The sequence below is a fragment of the Telopea speciosissima genome, chromosome 1, assembly GCF_018873765.1.
Source record: "Telopea speciosissima isolate NSW1024214 ecotype Mountain lineage chromosome 1, Tspe_v1, whole genome shotgun sequence".
NCBI classification, from domain to species: domain Eukaryota; kingdom Viridiplantae; phylum Streptophyta; class Magnoliopsida; order Proteales; family Proteaceae; genus Telopea; species Telopea speciosissima.
The window spans coordinates 51,414,019-51,429,931 of record NC_057916.1 but is presented as its reverse complement, the minus strand read 5'-3'; positions in this window follow the sequence as shown (position 1 = coordinate 51,429,931).

Here is a 15,913-nt window from a genome sequence, read left to right as displayed (position 1 = left end):
AACTCGAGTTGTGCCCTTTGGTTTAGCCTCTACAAATAGAATCTTTCTGGCCTCAGTCAACCCATACGGCCATACCATCTGGAAAATATCTCCAAACTATGAACCTAGTCAAGACATTGTTATGGGTTATTGTCCCTATAAAAATTGAGGACGTGCAACCTCGCTCCTCCGTCAGCTCCATAAAGATCACATGTTGTCCAGCTCCATATGGTGGTGGCGGTGGTGTAAACTGTGTAGGTGATGGCAATGTAATAATGTCTCATGTGGTGCTGTCAGTGGTGGTACGACATCAAGCAATCCAAGTACAGATTTGGAAGAATCCCAAGACAAAATGACTCTTTCTCTTATCATAAGCTGTCAATTTGTTACTGGAAGCTTGTATTGGTGCCATCATGGACTGAATGGAAGTGACCGTAGAGTTGAAACCATCAACCCTGGTGGCAAGTCTATCAACCCCCATTTGTGAGAATGGTTATGTTGTCTCAGGTTTCCTCCTTGTGGGAGTTGAGCTGCTGAATAATTTCAATGTTGTCCACCATAATTTAGGGTAGCGTAGACACTAAAGTTTTGTGACCCTGAAGTGCTCTCCAGACGGTGATTTGAGTCCAACACTGTGCTTGGAGGCCGTACGGCTAAAAATGATCATTTTGCCCTTAGGGTGATTTTGGTCCCCAAACCTTTTCGGAGCCGGCTGAAACTTCTAGGGTAGCTCTGTTTTATCATTTTAAGCCTGTGTCTAAACTTTGGTGTGAAGGCGACACCATTTTTGGCCATTATAAGATGGGAGTACTAGAGAAAGAGGAGAAAGGGAATCAAACATGAGAAATAAAGTTCAAGAGAAAAACTCAAACCAGAGGGAAAGAAGGAGCGTAGACAGTCAGCGCAAACAGCTCACGCATCACCAAGCGCACTCGTAAAACGTAATATTATTCATTCCATTCTCCACTCTTCCATTGTGGTACATGTAAATATAAAGAAATCTCTTAACATATTAATAGAAACCCAACTCAAAATGGAAACTAAAGAACCTAGGAAAATTGTATACTACTATATCCTATGTATATATTGTTAGATAGATTGTAATAAATGAGAGATTAAATAAATAATTTGTTATTTTGGAAAAAGTGCTTTAGTCCCACATCGGAAAACTACAAGAGTTATAAATGGTATTTATTATATTACCTTCTTTATCTCTTGAATTAAATCGAAAAAGGGAGACATTCTACGGTGTATATGCGAGGACGGCGTAGCTGTCTGCACAGGCGCACGCGTATGCGCGGCGTAGGCAGTGGGCTATAGAAGCTTTAGTGGCGTACGCACGCACTTAGCACTTTGCATGCTTGCATCGCGATGCAAGCGTTCTGATCTGGTACGTTGATTTTTTGAAATGATCAGATCCGTCGGATTAGAAGATCCTACGGTCACATCTAGAAGAGGTGCTCCACTTCTATAAAATAGAAGTCCTGTGTTCAAACGAATTATCTCTCTCTCTTGCAATTAAGTATCTCTAAGTGGAGTTCTGTGTTTTATATTATTGCTTTGTTGATTCCTGAAGGTGAATTTGCCGTGTGGGGTAAATATCTCCTTTAAGATAGCGAGATCGCGTTCAAAGCAGTTTGAAGTTTTCTTCTTCAAACAGAGTTTTTCTAACAATTTAAAGGAGATATTTTCTTACCATGGAAGGAGGATTAGACAACGCTACTTTGAAGATGATGACGTCCCCAGACTTTGTCAAACTTGAATGTTTCGACGGCACCAACTACACCCGTTGGCAAGATAAGATGGTGTTTCTGTTGACTCGTCTAAAGATCTTTTATTTGCTAAGTTCTATGTTGCAACCATTGCCAGAACTATCTGATAAAGACACTGATGCTGTGAAGAAAGAAAGAAATAAGCGTGAAGAAGATAAGTTAATCTACCAAGGATATATTCTGAATAGTCTCTTAGATCGTCTCTATGATTACTACAAGCCACTCAAGTCACCATATGAAATTTGGAAACAGATTGAAGAGAAATATAGAACTGAGAAAATAGGTATGAGCAAATTTCTCACCATGAAATATTTTGAATTCAGTATGAGTGATGGTGTCAGTATCATGGATCAATTTCATGATTTTCAAGTTATAGTGGGAAAACTCCGTGATCTTGAAATCACAGTTTCTGATTTACTCCAAGTGGGGGCTATTATATCTAAACTTCCCCCCAGTTGGAATGATTACAGAAAGAAACTTCTTCATATGACAAAAGATTTATCTGTTGGATAACTCGAAAAGCATCTACGAATTAAGGAAGAGAATAGAATTCGTGATGGCTTGGTCATTGGTTCTAAAGTGAACACTGTTGAACAAAGTGAAGTTAAGAAGTTTCATAAGAAACTAAAGATCAATAAGAAGGGAGTTTTCAAGAATAGCAGCAAAGACAAGAAAGACAGAGCATGTTTTCATTGTGGAAAAAAGGGTCACTACATTCGTGATTGTAAGTATCGGAAGAACAGTAGTGTTCCAGACAAAGCAAATGTTGTTGAATCTGCACCATAAGATCTAGTCGCAATGATGGAAATTGGTATGATTACTGAATTGCATATGGCTAGTGTGGTGAAATCTCAAGATTGGTGGCTTGATTCAGGAGCAACGGTTCATGTGTGTAATGACAAGATACAGTTCAAGACCTTTGAAGATATTACAGGACGAGATGTTCTAATGGGGAATCACAATTCTACTAAGGTCCTGGGAAAAGGAAGTGTTGAACTGCAATTTACTTCTAGGAAGAAATTGAAGTTAACGAATGTGTTGTATGTTCCAGAAATTCGTAAGAATTTGGTCTCTGCTAGTGTGTTTTGTAAGAATGGTTTTAAAACCGCTCTTGAGTCTGATAACATGATATTGTCCAAGGGGGTGTCTTTGTGGGAAATGGTTACTCTGTTGATGGGATGTTCAAGCTCAGTATTAATAAGATGGCTTCTAGTTCTGCTTACATGATTGATTGTTCTTCTGATTTATGGCATGCTCGTTTAGGACACTTGAATCTTAGATACATGAAAAATATGTCAAAATAAAATTTAATTTCTTATAAGCATGAAAATAAAAATAAATGTGAAGTCTGTGTTCAATAAAAAATGGTTAAGAAGCCTTTTTCAAATGTTGAGAGAAATTCACAAATTTTGGAATTAATACATTCTGATATTTATGAAATTAATGGCCTCTTAACTAGAGGAGGAAAAAGGTACTTTATAACCTTTATAGATGATTGTACAAGATTTTTACATGTATTTTTATTGAGAACTAAAGATGAAGCCTTTGATATGTTTAAAAGGTATAAAGCAGAAGTAGAAAACCAAAAGGATAAAAGGATTAAAATCCTTAGAAGTGATAGAGGTGGAGAATATTTTTCCAATGATTTTTTTGTATTTTATGAAAAAATATGGGATAATACACCAAAGGTCTGCACCCTATACACCTCAGCAAAATGGCATAGCTGAAAGAAAAAATAGGACACTTGTTGATATGGTAAATACTATGTTATCAGGTGCTAGTTTGCCGAATAACTTGTGGGGTGGGACATTATTAACTGCATGTCATATAAGTAATAGGATTCCTTCTAAGAAAATACAATCAAGTCCATATGAGTTATAGAAAGGAAGGAAGCCTAACATTGGATATTTTAAAGTGTGGAGGTGCTTAGCCTTTTATAGAACACCAGATCCTAAAAGAACAAAATTAGGTCCTAGAGCACTTAAAAGTGTGTTCGTGGGATATGCTGAAAATTCAAAAGCATATAGACTTTTGGATCTAGATTCTAATATAATTGCTGAATCAAGAGATGTGAAATTTATAGACAATAAATTCATCAATGAATCAAAATCTAAAGAGGTACCTATTCAGACACCATCTTCTATTTTGGAGTCTAGTGGTCACACTAACGTGAAAACTCAACCATCTCTTAGTTTGAAAAGAGATTCGAGTGTGATTAGTGAACCCAAAAGAAGTTAAAGAATTAGAAAAGAAAAGGACTTAAATCCGGATTTTATTTCCTCACAAGCTCTTGTTTTTCTTATAGAAGGGAATAGGGAAGTTGTTCTAAATGAAATACCAATAGTATTCAGTTTAGAAGATAATCCTAAAACATATAGTGAGGCTATGTGTTCCAGGGATTTAGCTTTCTGGAGAGAGGCTATAAATGATGAGATGGATTCCATAATGTCTAATGGCACATGGGTGCTAGTTGATTTACCTCAAGAATCTAAATCCATAGGTTGTAAGTGGGTATTTCGAAAGAAATTGAATACAAATGGATCTGTCAAAAAATTTAAGGCAAGGCTAGTTGCCAAAGGTTTTAAACAAAAGGAAGGCATTGACTATTTTGATACATATGCACCTGTTGCTAGAATAACATCCATTAGAGTGTTATTTGCCTTAGCTTCATTATATGACCTATGTGTTCATCAGATGGATGTTAAAATAGCATTTTTAAATGGTGTTTTAGATGAAGAGGTCTATATGGAACAACTCGAGGGTTTTGTTCTACCTGAAAATAATAAGAAAGTCTGTAAATTAGTTAAGTCATTGTATGGCTTAAAACAAGCGCCAAAACAATGGCATGAAAAATTTGATCAAGTAATTTTGTCAAATGATTTTAAGTATAACAGTGCAGACAAATATATATATTCTAAGTTTACAAATACATATGGTGTAATTATATGCCTCTATGTCGATGGTATGCTTATTTTTGGAACTAAATTAGTTGGTGTATTTAAAACTAAAAAGTATCTTACTTCAAAATTTGAAATGAAAGATTTAAATGAAGTGGATACTATTTTAGGAATTAAAGTAAAGAAACATAGTGAAGGGTTTGCTTTATGTCAGTCACATTATATTCAGAAAATGATAGAGAAATTTAAATTTCTTGACATAAAAGAAACAAGCTCTCCTTATGATTCTAGTTCTAAAATAAGCGAGCATTCAGGTAGGGCTGTGGTACAGCTTGAGTATGCTAGTGCAATTGGAAGCCTAATGTACGCAATGCATTGTACAAGACCTGATATAGCTTTTGCTGTTTATAAACTTTTGAGATACACTAGTAATCTTAGTGTGGATTACTGGAAAGCCATTAATCGAGTTTTTGGATATCTTAAGAAAACTATGAACTTTGGTTTATTTTATAGAAACTTTCCAGCAGTGTTAGAGGGATACTCGGATGCTAGTTGGATCACCAGTAGAGGTGATAATAAGTCCACATCTGGATGGATTTTCACACTAGCTGGTGGAGCCATATCTTGGGCTTCAAAGAATCAAACTTGTATCTCACATTTAACCATGGAGTCTGAATTTATAGCTTTGGGAGCAGTAGGAAAAGAAGCAGAATAGCTTAGAAATATGTTACTGGATATAGAGTTGTGGCCACAACTAATGCCAGCTATTTTCCTGTACTGTGATAATGAAGCCACTATGTCTAATGCTTATAGTAAGATCTACAACGGAAAGTCTAGACATAAGCTTAAGACATGAATATGTTAGATAATTGATCCGAGATGGCATAGTTACCATTCTGTATGTAAAGTCTAACAATAATTTAGCAGATCCTTTTACGAAAAGTCTACCTAGGGAGCTTGTAGAAGGTACATCCAAAGGAATGGGACTGAAACCCTTATAGTCACCAGTAGTGGGAACCCAACCTTATGAATAAGGTTTAATGGGTAATAACTAGCTACTATTAAGTGATTGTAAAAACATTGAAATTAATAGCCCAAAAGGTGTCAATGTTAACTGTTATGAGTTGAGGGTAACTTCTATGAAGTTTTAATAAGGGTTTTGTAAAGTAAGAGTATCTACAATAACAGAGATACTAAAAAAGAACCTACCTATATGAATACTGAAATGGTGCCGTTTCTAAACAAGAATTTAGGATTTATTCTTGCAAGTGTTCATGAATTCAGGATAGTTCACAGGGCCGTAAGAGTGCTACTATGTTATAGATTTTGACATAGAATCAATCATAGTTGTGTGTGTGGTATTTTTGGTTTTAATACTTGTAAGAATTGGTTTAATGCTAAGTCAACCACATTCTACATTACGACTCTGAAATACTTACACTAATTAAAGGTTTAATGCCAAACCAATCTTTTCGTATACATAACTATGTGGTTAGAGATATTAAGATGTTTATTACAATCTAGTGGGGGATTATTAGATAGATTGTAATAAATGAGAGATTAAATAAATAATTTGTTATTTTGGGAATAGTGCTTTAGTCCCACATCGGAAAACTACAAGAGTTATAAATGGTATTTATTATATTACCTTCTTTATCTCTTGAATTAAATCGGAAAAGGAAGACATTCTACGGTGTATATACGAGGACGGCGTAGCCGTCTGCACACGCACACGTGCATGCGCGGCGTGGGCAGTGGGCTATAGAGGCGTTAGTGGCGTACGCACACACTTAGTACTTTGCATGCTTGCATCATGATGTAAGCGTTCTGATCTGGTACATTGATTTTTTGAAATAATCAGATCCATCGGATTAGAAGATCCTACGGTCACATCTGATAGGATATAACTGCTGTGAACAGGTTCATCTCTGGTTTAATCTGGACCGTTAGATCGGATGGCAATCGATCTAATGGATACAGAATGAATAGATATGTCTATTCAGAAGAGGTGCTCCACTTCTATAAAATAGAAGTCCTGTGTTCAAACGAATTATCTCTCTCTCTTGCAATTAAGTATCTCTAAGTGGAGTTCTGTGTTTTATATTTATTGCTTTGTTGATTCCTAAAGGAGAATTTGCCGTGTGGGGCAAATATCTCCTTTAAGATAGCGAGATCGCGTTTAAAGCAGTTTGAAGTTTCCTTCTTCAAACAGAGTTTTTCTAACATATATCTCCTCCCGAAGAGAATCAAATAAAATAAATAGAAGATTAGATAATCAATCAATCTCTACCAAGCCCCTTTGGACCAAAAATTTCGGTTAGCCCGGTTGTGTCCTGGCTTTGGTCTCCAAAGAGGGTTGTTTTGGTCCAACCATGCAAAAGCAACTGCATCAGCATATATTCAAATCCCCTTGGTTGAACATCATCAAAGCTGGAACAATTTTCCCACTAATCATGCAAAAAGTGATTAGTGAGAGTTAACCTCATCCACTTGACAACTAGTTACACCATATTAGCAACTAATGGCTGAATTTAGCAACTACCTGTATCTCCCCATCTAAGGGTTAGATCAAATTACAACTGAGGTCAATGGCAGCATATGAATACCCATTAAACGCTTTAGAATATCACAACAATCACACAGCCAGATGTTGACATATCAGTACGTCACTGTTGCAGCCTGATTATGGTAGAAAATAGAAACAGCAGGCTTAAACAATTAATGGCAGGTCTGGGTTCAACTCCTGGTCAACCTCCTTGTCTGTACTGGCAGCTAGATGCCTCATTGGGACATTGAATAGCAGCAACAATCATTCGTTGATAGAGTGTATTGTCGTATTGATACTGAAATCAAAGGAAAAATAGAAAGAAGAATGAAGAGAGAAAAGTGGATGTAGGAGAAGATACGACCAAGGACTCTAACCTATGGCGTAAGCTTAGTCTCTCACTCACCCTAATGGCATCACACCACTATTGCAAGGAATCTCTGTTGGACAAGTGTGTGTCCATCAAACCTGGTTTGGTCCGGTTCAACCCGGTTCACCTTTGTATTGAACATTTATACATTTTAGTTTAATATTGTCACATGCAATATAAACTTTTTGAGCATTATGTGTCCGTAAGTTATACTTAAAATGGTAGTCACGACTAGGGTTTGGGCTGGGCACCCTTATCATATGGTCGTCGCATTGGGTATGCCTAGACATTTGATGTCAGGGTACAAATGCGAGTGCTCACATGTTTGATGTGTGCATTGGCAAAGAATCTACTTTGTCGATTCCCTCATGTATTACTGCTAGATGTAGGAAGGGATAGACATGTGTCACCGACACCCTGTACCTGAGGGAACCCTGTCACTGCAAAGTGTGATCATATTCTTTGGTTCATCAATGACTGAGACTCAAGCGAATCAAAGCCGATGTTCTGGGAATGCGTGAACACTTTGTGAGTAAAGGAGTTATCCAACACGGTCACCACTGCCCGATTGGGGAACACCAAGATAGAGGGTGTCTGTGCATGGTCGGATCAGAATCTGGATCCAGTACCATTTTGGACCAAAATTTATTTTGCATTAAATGATACATTATTTATAGTTATTTCAAATAAAGTGTTTTATTGAGTTTTGCGGGACCCGATCAGATGCACAGACGCTCTTATATGGACATGTACTATGGATTGGGGTTTGGCAGTACATGTGTACATGCCCTAGATTCCATAATGATGGTATTGATTAGTGGGGGGTTATATATGATAAATTGTTATCATATAGGGAGTTATTTAGAATTTGCTAATTTAATTGGTTCTTTATTTAATTAATGTATTTGGTGCTAATTGTAATTATCCATTAATAATTAAATAACGAATCTAATTAATACTTTCCTTATTAGATTCTGCTTCTTCACCTGTGTAACACTTTGAGTTTAAACAGAACTGCCAGACTGAGAGAGAGAGAGTCAGAATCTCACTAGGGCTCTATTAAATCTATCTAGGATTTAATTAAACCCTATTATTATAAATAGGGGACCAACACGTAGGAGGTGGAGAGCTCTCCACATTTTTGGAGCAGACACTCTCTCTCCTACATTTTTGGTTTCTCTCTCTCCCTCTTGTGATCTCTCTTCTTCTTCTTGCTTCTCTCACCTGTGTTTGAGAGTTAGGGTTTGTGAAACCCTAGATTTATGCTGAGGAGTTTGAGGGCATCTGGGATTGGCGTGTAGAACCTTGGTAGCACCATTGGAGGTTCAGATCTGTTTGCTTGGAGCGCTCACTGGAAGAAGAACCACTGTCTATTGGAGGAGCAACACTTGAGGCTCACCAGGTTAGCAGTTCTTTATTAATTCCTTCTGTTCATTGATTATTAATATTTATGGGATGCGAAAGAAACTCGAATCGATTAATTTTCGCTACGCATTCGAGTATGGGATGGATCCCTCTTGCCATGTGATGGACTAGAGACGAATTTCTCCGTCCCTATTGTGATAATTAATTTTATGGGACGGAATAGGGAAGGAGAAACCCTAATAGGGATGCACCAGGGCTCCCATGGGTGACCATGGGAAACCCTAAAATTTAATGGGGCACCCATGGGACACCATGGGATAACCCAGGGTGTGCAAAACCCTAATTTTTCTGTATATTGGTTTCCCTAGGGAACCATGGTTTGATCCCTGGACCGTTGTTTAACCAACAGTGTGGTATCAGAGCCACCTTTCCCACCTATGAATATTGAATAATTAATGGTTAATATGATTATCATGAGTGGGAAGCAAGTTGCACGTGGGTGGTTAAAATTATGGTTGTTGTAACAACCTTCCCATGTGCACATGGGTAGTTACAAGGTTGTTAGTGTAACAACCTACCCATGTGATGATAGATTTGGTTTGCTTGTTATTTCCAATTATTGTAACATGCATCCATGCATGATGTAATTAAATTTTTTTTTAAAATTTTTTTTTATCATGGTTATATGGGGGTGGGGGGTGGCGCACGCTGCCATGCACATGCGCACACCCTCCCCCTTTTCCTGCCTATGTGCGCAAGCTAGGGCTGCTACCCGCGGGCAGCAAGCCTGCGGGCTGCAGCCTATAGGCTGCAGTCCGTGGGCAGTAGCCTATGGGCAGCAGGCCTGCGGGCTCAGCCATGGGCTGCTGCCCGTGGGCCTTGGGCTTGCGGGCTGCGCAGGGAGTGCCTGCAGCCTGCGCAAGTGGGCTGCATGCACCCCCTTGTTTTCCCTTCAGTTTAACAATAAAAAAAAAAAAGAAAAATAGATTTTTCAAAACAGAATTTTATTATTTTGTTTTGTTTTTGGAGGATGATGATGGGTGAAGAGATTCCCTCTTTACCCACTTGCAATTAAAATGCGATTTTAATTTTATGGGCTTGGATACATGTTATCACATGCGATGTGGTGGTTCAATAATTGAAGGAATCCATGTTTTAATTTTTGGTTTACTTGCTTTAATGCCCATGCATGAAATTATATTATGATGTGATTATGGGAATAGCATTCTAATAAATAGATGGATTGTTTATGTATGCGATACATGGGGTTATGGGTGGATGTGGTGCTTCTCTCTCTCTCTCTCTCTCCCCCTATCTTTTTTATAAACAAATGTACTCCACCCCATGGGCAGCCCAAATGGTGGGTTGGTTTCTTCATGCAGGGTTTCTTTATTATTATGGAAAGGAAAGTGTATAGAATTTTTCATAGGTTTCCATTGTAATTTTAGAGGAGTTAGGACTCCCAGGGCATGTAGATGGTGATCCACATGTGGCGCTCAAAGCTTATAGAGATGCAAGTCACCTACTTTGAAGATGTGATCGGGCAGAGGAGATGATCGAGGCGTGGCATCCATGGCATGATAAATGCACCCAAAGTTATTAGTTTTATTTTTATTGGGAGGGTTCTTTAATTGCTTCTGATAAAAATGCCGCCATCCCAATGCCGCCATCCCATAATCACTTTTAATTAATGTTTATTAATTATGTTATTTTATTCCATCCATGATATGTATGTGAGAGTTGCTTAATCCCTCTTTAATCATAATACATGTATGATATGGACTAGTCTTAATCGGTAGACATGTCCATGGCCTCCTATTAAAGATAAATGTAGAGATTGTGTGATATGCCCTGCATATGCCGACAGGACATTGCCAGGACCACTGTCACATTTATCTATATTTACCTCTATCGAGATACGTTAGGGTATGGATAGTGAGAGGGCACTGCGACAGTAGGCCATCTTTTATGATTCCATGATTCTAACTAATGCGATAGGTAAGTACATGACTTGGGTGTATGTCAGCTATGAGGCAGACAACTTAGTCCACACTACCACAATGTGTATAATAACTCCCGACAGGGTAAGTTATGCATGCAAGGGTTGTAGGTATCCAATTCATCTTTTGGGTTATGAGGGAAACCCAAATCATGAAAGACCATTAATATGTGTGCTCAATTTATTATTTTCAATGGTCATTAATTAGCATGTGGTTATTTACTTGTGCATGTGTAAATTAATATATGATGGCTGCCGTTAATTCCAACCTGTTAACACTCATTAGCGAATACAAACTTAATGGTACAAACTATGTTGATTGGTACCAGAGCATTAAGTTGCTCCTGACTGCTGAAGGACTGTACATAGTTCTAGATGAACAAGTTCCTCCTCAATCCGACCCGAACGATTTTGAGGCAAATGAAGAGATACAAGAGTTCCTCATGAGGGATTCCAAGGCATCACTCTATATCCTAGGATCGTTGGAAAAGTCAGTTGTAGACTCAGTCAAGGATATACGCACTGCTGGGGGTAAAACGGATAAGCTTACTGAATTGTTCAACAGGCAATTGACACATGCACATTCTGATGCGGTGAGTCAAATCCATAACTCCAAGATGTCCCAGGGGACTCCAGTGATGGATCATATAATGAAAATGATCAATCTGTTTGAAAAATTAGAATCCATGGGGACTGATTTCAGCCTGTGATACAAGACTGATGTGATCTTAGCGTCACTCACTTCTGCCTACGCACCTTTTAGGATGTCCTACAAGATGTCCGAGAAGGAGATGGAGCTCACCGAGCTTGCTAATGCACTGTTAGAGGCTGAAGCGTCCTTAAAAAAGGACAAGGCTGAGGTCAATGCAACTAAGGCAAAGCCTTCTTCAAATGGGAAGAAGAAGAAAAAGGGAAGTAAGGGCAAGACCCTGAAAGCCAAGAGTGGGAAGTCTGGCAATAAAGACAAAGGCAAATGCTTCTATTGCAAGAAGGAGGGTCACTGGAAAAGAAACTGTCATGCTTACCTGGCACTTTGAAAGATAAGAAGCCGGATGAAACAGAGACTGCTAAAGAAGGTACATGTTATGTTCACGTTCTTTATGAGTCTAATTTATCTTTTGAACTGACCAATTCTTGGTTGGTGGATAATGAATCCACTATTCACATTTGCAATGATTTGCAGGGGTTCAAGGAGACAAGGAACCTGGAAAGAAATGAAGTGCGTCTTCAGATGGGCACTGGAGCTGAGACCATGGCGTTGGTTGTGGGAACTTTTATTGTAAATTTTAGTTCTGCTAGTTTAGTTTTAAAGGATTGCTATTATGTACCCTCTTTCAAGAGGAAGATAATTTCAGTTTCAAAACTTGTTTTGGACGAAAATAGTTTTTCCTTTAATTCTAAATTGATTATTCGTTTTAATAATTCCTTTGTGGCATCCGGATATATGCAAAGTGGTTTGTATTTTCTAGATTGCCCTATTAGAACGAATGTTATTTCAAATGTTGATTTGAAACGGAAAGCAGCTCCAGTGAACTCAACATATCTGTGGCATCTAAGATTGGGTCACATTAATGTGGACCGAATCAGTAGATTGGTGAGGGATGGGCCTTTAGAGAGTTTGAGGGTGGAACCATTCCCCACCTGTGAGTCATGCCTTCAGGGCAAAATGACCAAGAAACCCTTTAGTAATAAAGGTGCTAGAGCCATAGATCTGTTGGAGTTGATACACACTGACGTGTGTGGACCCATAAACATACAAGCAAGATATGGGTATGAGTACTTTATCACGTTCACCGATGATTACTCTAGATATGGTTACATATACTTGATGCGTAGGAAATCGGAAGCCTTTGATAAATTTAAAGAATTCTAAGCTGAGGTCGAAAGACAGCTCGATAAACATGTCAAGTCCTTACGATCAGATCGTGGAGGGGAGTATCTATCGGATGAGTTTAAAGAACATCTCATATCCCAAGGGATAGTTAGTCAACTAACTAATCTAGGCACACCACAACAAAATGGTGTATCCGAACGACGCAATCGGACCCTATTGGATATGGTCAGGATGATGCTCACTTATAGTGAGCTGCCTCTTTCTTTCTAGGGATACACTTTAGAGACGGCGATATATATATCTTGAATAGGGTTCCATCTAAGTCTGTAGCCAAGACACCCTTTGAGTTGTGGAAAAGGCGAAAGCCCAGTATTCAACACCTTAGGGTATGGGGTTGCATAGCATATATGCGAAAACAACAGATAGACAAGTTGGAATCCAAGACTTCGAGATGCTATTTCTTAGGCTACCCCAAAGGCACGATAGGCTATTATTTCTATGACCCAGTTGACCAAAAGGTCATTGTAAGTAAACATGTCACATTTTTGGAGGAAGAAATGATGAACCAAAGGTCCAAACCAGTAGTCATAAAAGAGCTATTAGATGGCTCAGAAACGTCACTTCCAGAAGTGAGACCAACTGACATACCCGCTGAAATACCAACACTTGAGGAAGCTCGACGCAGTGGGAGGACTATTAGACCACCCACCAGGCTAACTCTTCTAACCGAAGAGGAAACTGTGGAAGAGTTCCACATGGTATCGGTTGAATCGGATGATGATCCAATGACATACTTTGAGGCTCTAAAGGATGTTGATGCCACTAGGTGGCTGGAGGCAATGCGCTCTAAAATCGATTTGATGCATTCCAACAAGGTCTGGACTCTAGTCGATCCACCACTTGGCGTCAAGCCAATTGGAGGCAAATGGATCTTCAAGAGGAAGAAGGGCACAGATGGAAAGGTCAAAAGATTCAAAGCGAGACTAGTGGCAAAGGGCTATACCCAGAAAGAGGGTATAGACTATGAGCAAACCTTTTCACCAGTAGCGATGATGAAATCCATCAAGATTTTATTGGCTATTGCAACACACTTTGATTATGAGATCTGGCAGATGGATGTGCAGACTGCATTTCTAAATGGGTTCCTTCAAGAGGAAATCTACATGGAACAGTCAGAGAGGTTCTCTTCCTTGGAGGAAGAAAGAAAGATGTGCAAATTACAAAGGTCCATTTATGGGCTGAAGCAGGCTTCCAGGAGCTGGAACATCAGATTTGATCAATCAATCAAATCGTTTGGTTTTGATCAAAACTTGGATGAACCATGTGTTTGCACGAAGATCAGTGGGAGGGCAGTATATTTTCTTATTTTATACATAAATGACATATTGCTGATTGATAACGATGTAGGTTTTCTTTCTTCAATAAAATAGTGGTTATCCACAACGTTTTCGATGAAAGACCTTAGTGAAGCTAGCTATATCCTTGGGATCAAACTCGTAAGAGATCACCAGAAAAGTATGCTAGGCTTATCACAGGCTACCTATATAGACAAAGTCCTGCCCACATTTAGTATGGAGAACTCCAAGAGGGAAAATGTTCCTTTCAGACATGGAGTCAGTCTGTCCAGATCTCAATGTCCTCAGTCTCAGACAGACATTGAAGAGATGAAGAGGATTCTCTATGCTTCAGCAGTAGGGAGTCTTATAGACGCTATGTTGTGTACGAGGCCAGACATTTGCTATGCAGTAGGTATGGTAAGTCATTATCAATCTAACCCTGGACGCGAGCATTGGAGTGTTGTTAAGAATATCCTCAAGTACCTGAGAAGGACTAAGGAGTATTTCTTGGTTTTTGGATCTGATCAATTGTCAGTATTGGGATACACAGATTCAGATTTCCAAACTGACAAGGATGAAAGAAAATCCATGTCTAGGATGGTATATCTAATGGGTGGAGGTGCCATTGTGTGGCGGAGTGCGAAACAAAAGTGTACAGCCGATTCTACTACCGAAGCAGAATACCTTGCAGCTTGTGATGCAGTAAAAGAAGGTGTTTAGCTGAGGAAATTCCTATCAGATTTGGAGGTAGTCCCTGATCTTGTCAAGGGCCCTATTCCCCTGTTATGTGACAACAGAGGGGCCATTGCATAAGCTAAGGAGCCTAGGGCTCATCAGAGGAACCAGCACGTGCAGCGAAAGTATCACCTCATCAGAGAGATTATCCAGCAAGGTGATGTGAGTATCTCCAAAGTGGACACAACTAAAAATGTGTCTGATGCCATGACAAAGGGTTTGTCACTAAAAGTGTTTGAGAAACACATGGAGGGCATGGGTTTAAAATGTATGGGGAATTGGCTTTGATGTACAAGTGGGAGATTGTTGGACAAGTGTGTGTCCATCAAACCCGGTTTGGTCCGATTCAACCCGGTTCACCTTTGTATTGAACATTTATACATTTTAGTTTAATATTGTCACATGCGATATAAATGTTTTGAGCATTATGTGTCCGTAAGTTATACTTAAAATGGTAGTCACGACTAGGGTTTGGGCTACGCACCCTTATCATATGGTCGTCGCATTGGGTATGCCTAGACATATGATGTTAGGGTACAAATGCGAGTACTCACATGTTTGATGTGTGCATTGGCCAAGAATCTACTTTGTCAATTCCCTCGTGTATTACTGCCAGATGTAGGAAGAGATAGACATGTGTCACTGACATCCTGTACCTGTGGGAACCCTGCCACTGCAAAGTGTGATCGCATTCTTTGGTTCATCAATGACTGAGACTCAAGCGAGTCAAAGCCGGTGTTCTGGGAATGCGTGAACACTTTGTGAGTGAAGGAGTTATTCAACAGGATCACCATTGCCCGATTGGGAAACACCAAGATAGAGACTGTCTGTGCATGGTTGGATCAAAATCTGGATCCAGTACCGTTTTGGAAATGGTTTTCCAAAATTTATTTTGCATTAAATGATACATTATTTATAGTTATTTCAAATAAAGTGTTTTATCGAGTTTTGTGGGACCCGATCAGATGCACAGACGCTCTTATATGGACATGTACTATGGATTGGGGTTTGGCAGTATATGTGTACTTGCCCTAGATTCCATAATGATGGTGTTGATTAGTGGGGGGGTTGTATATGATA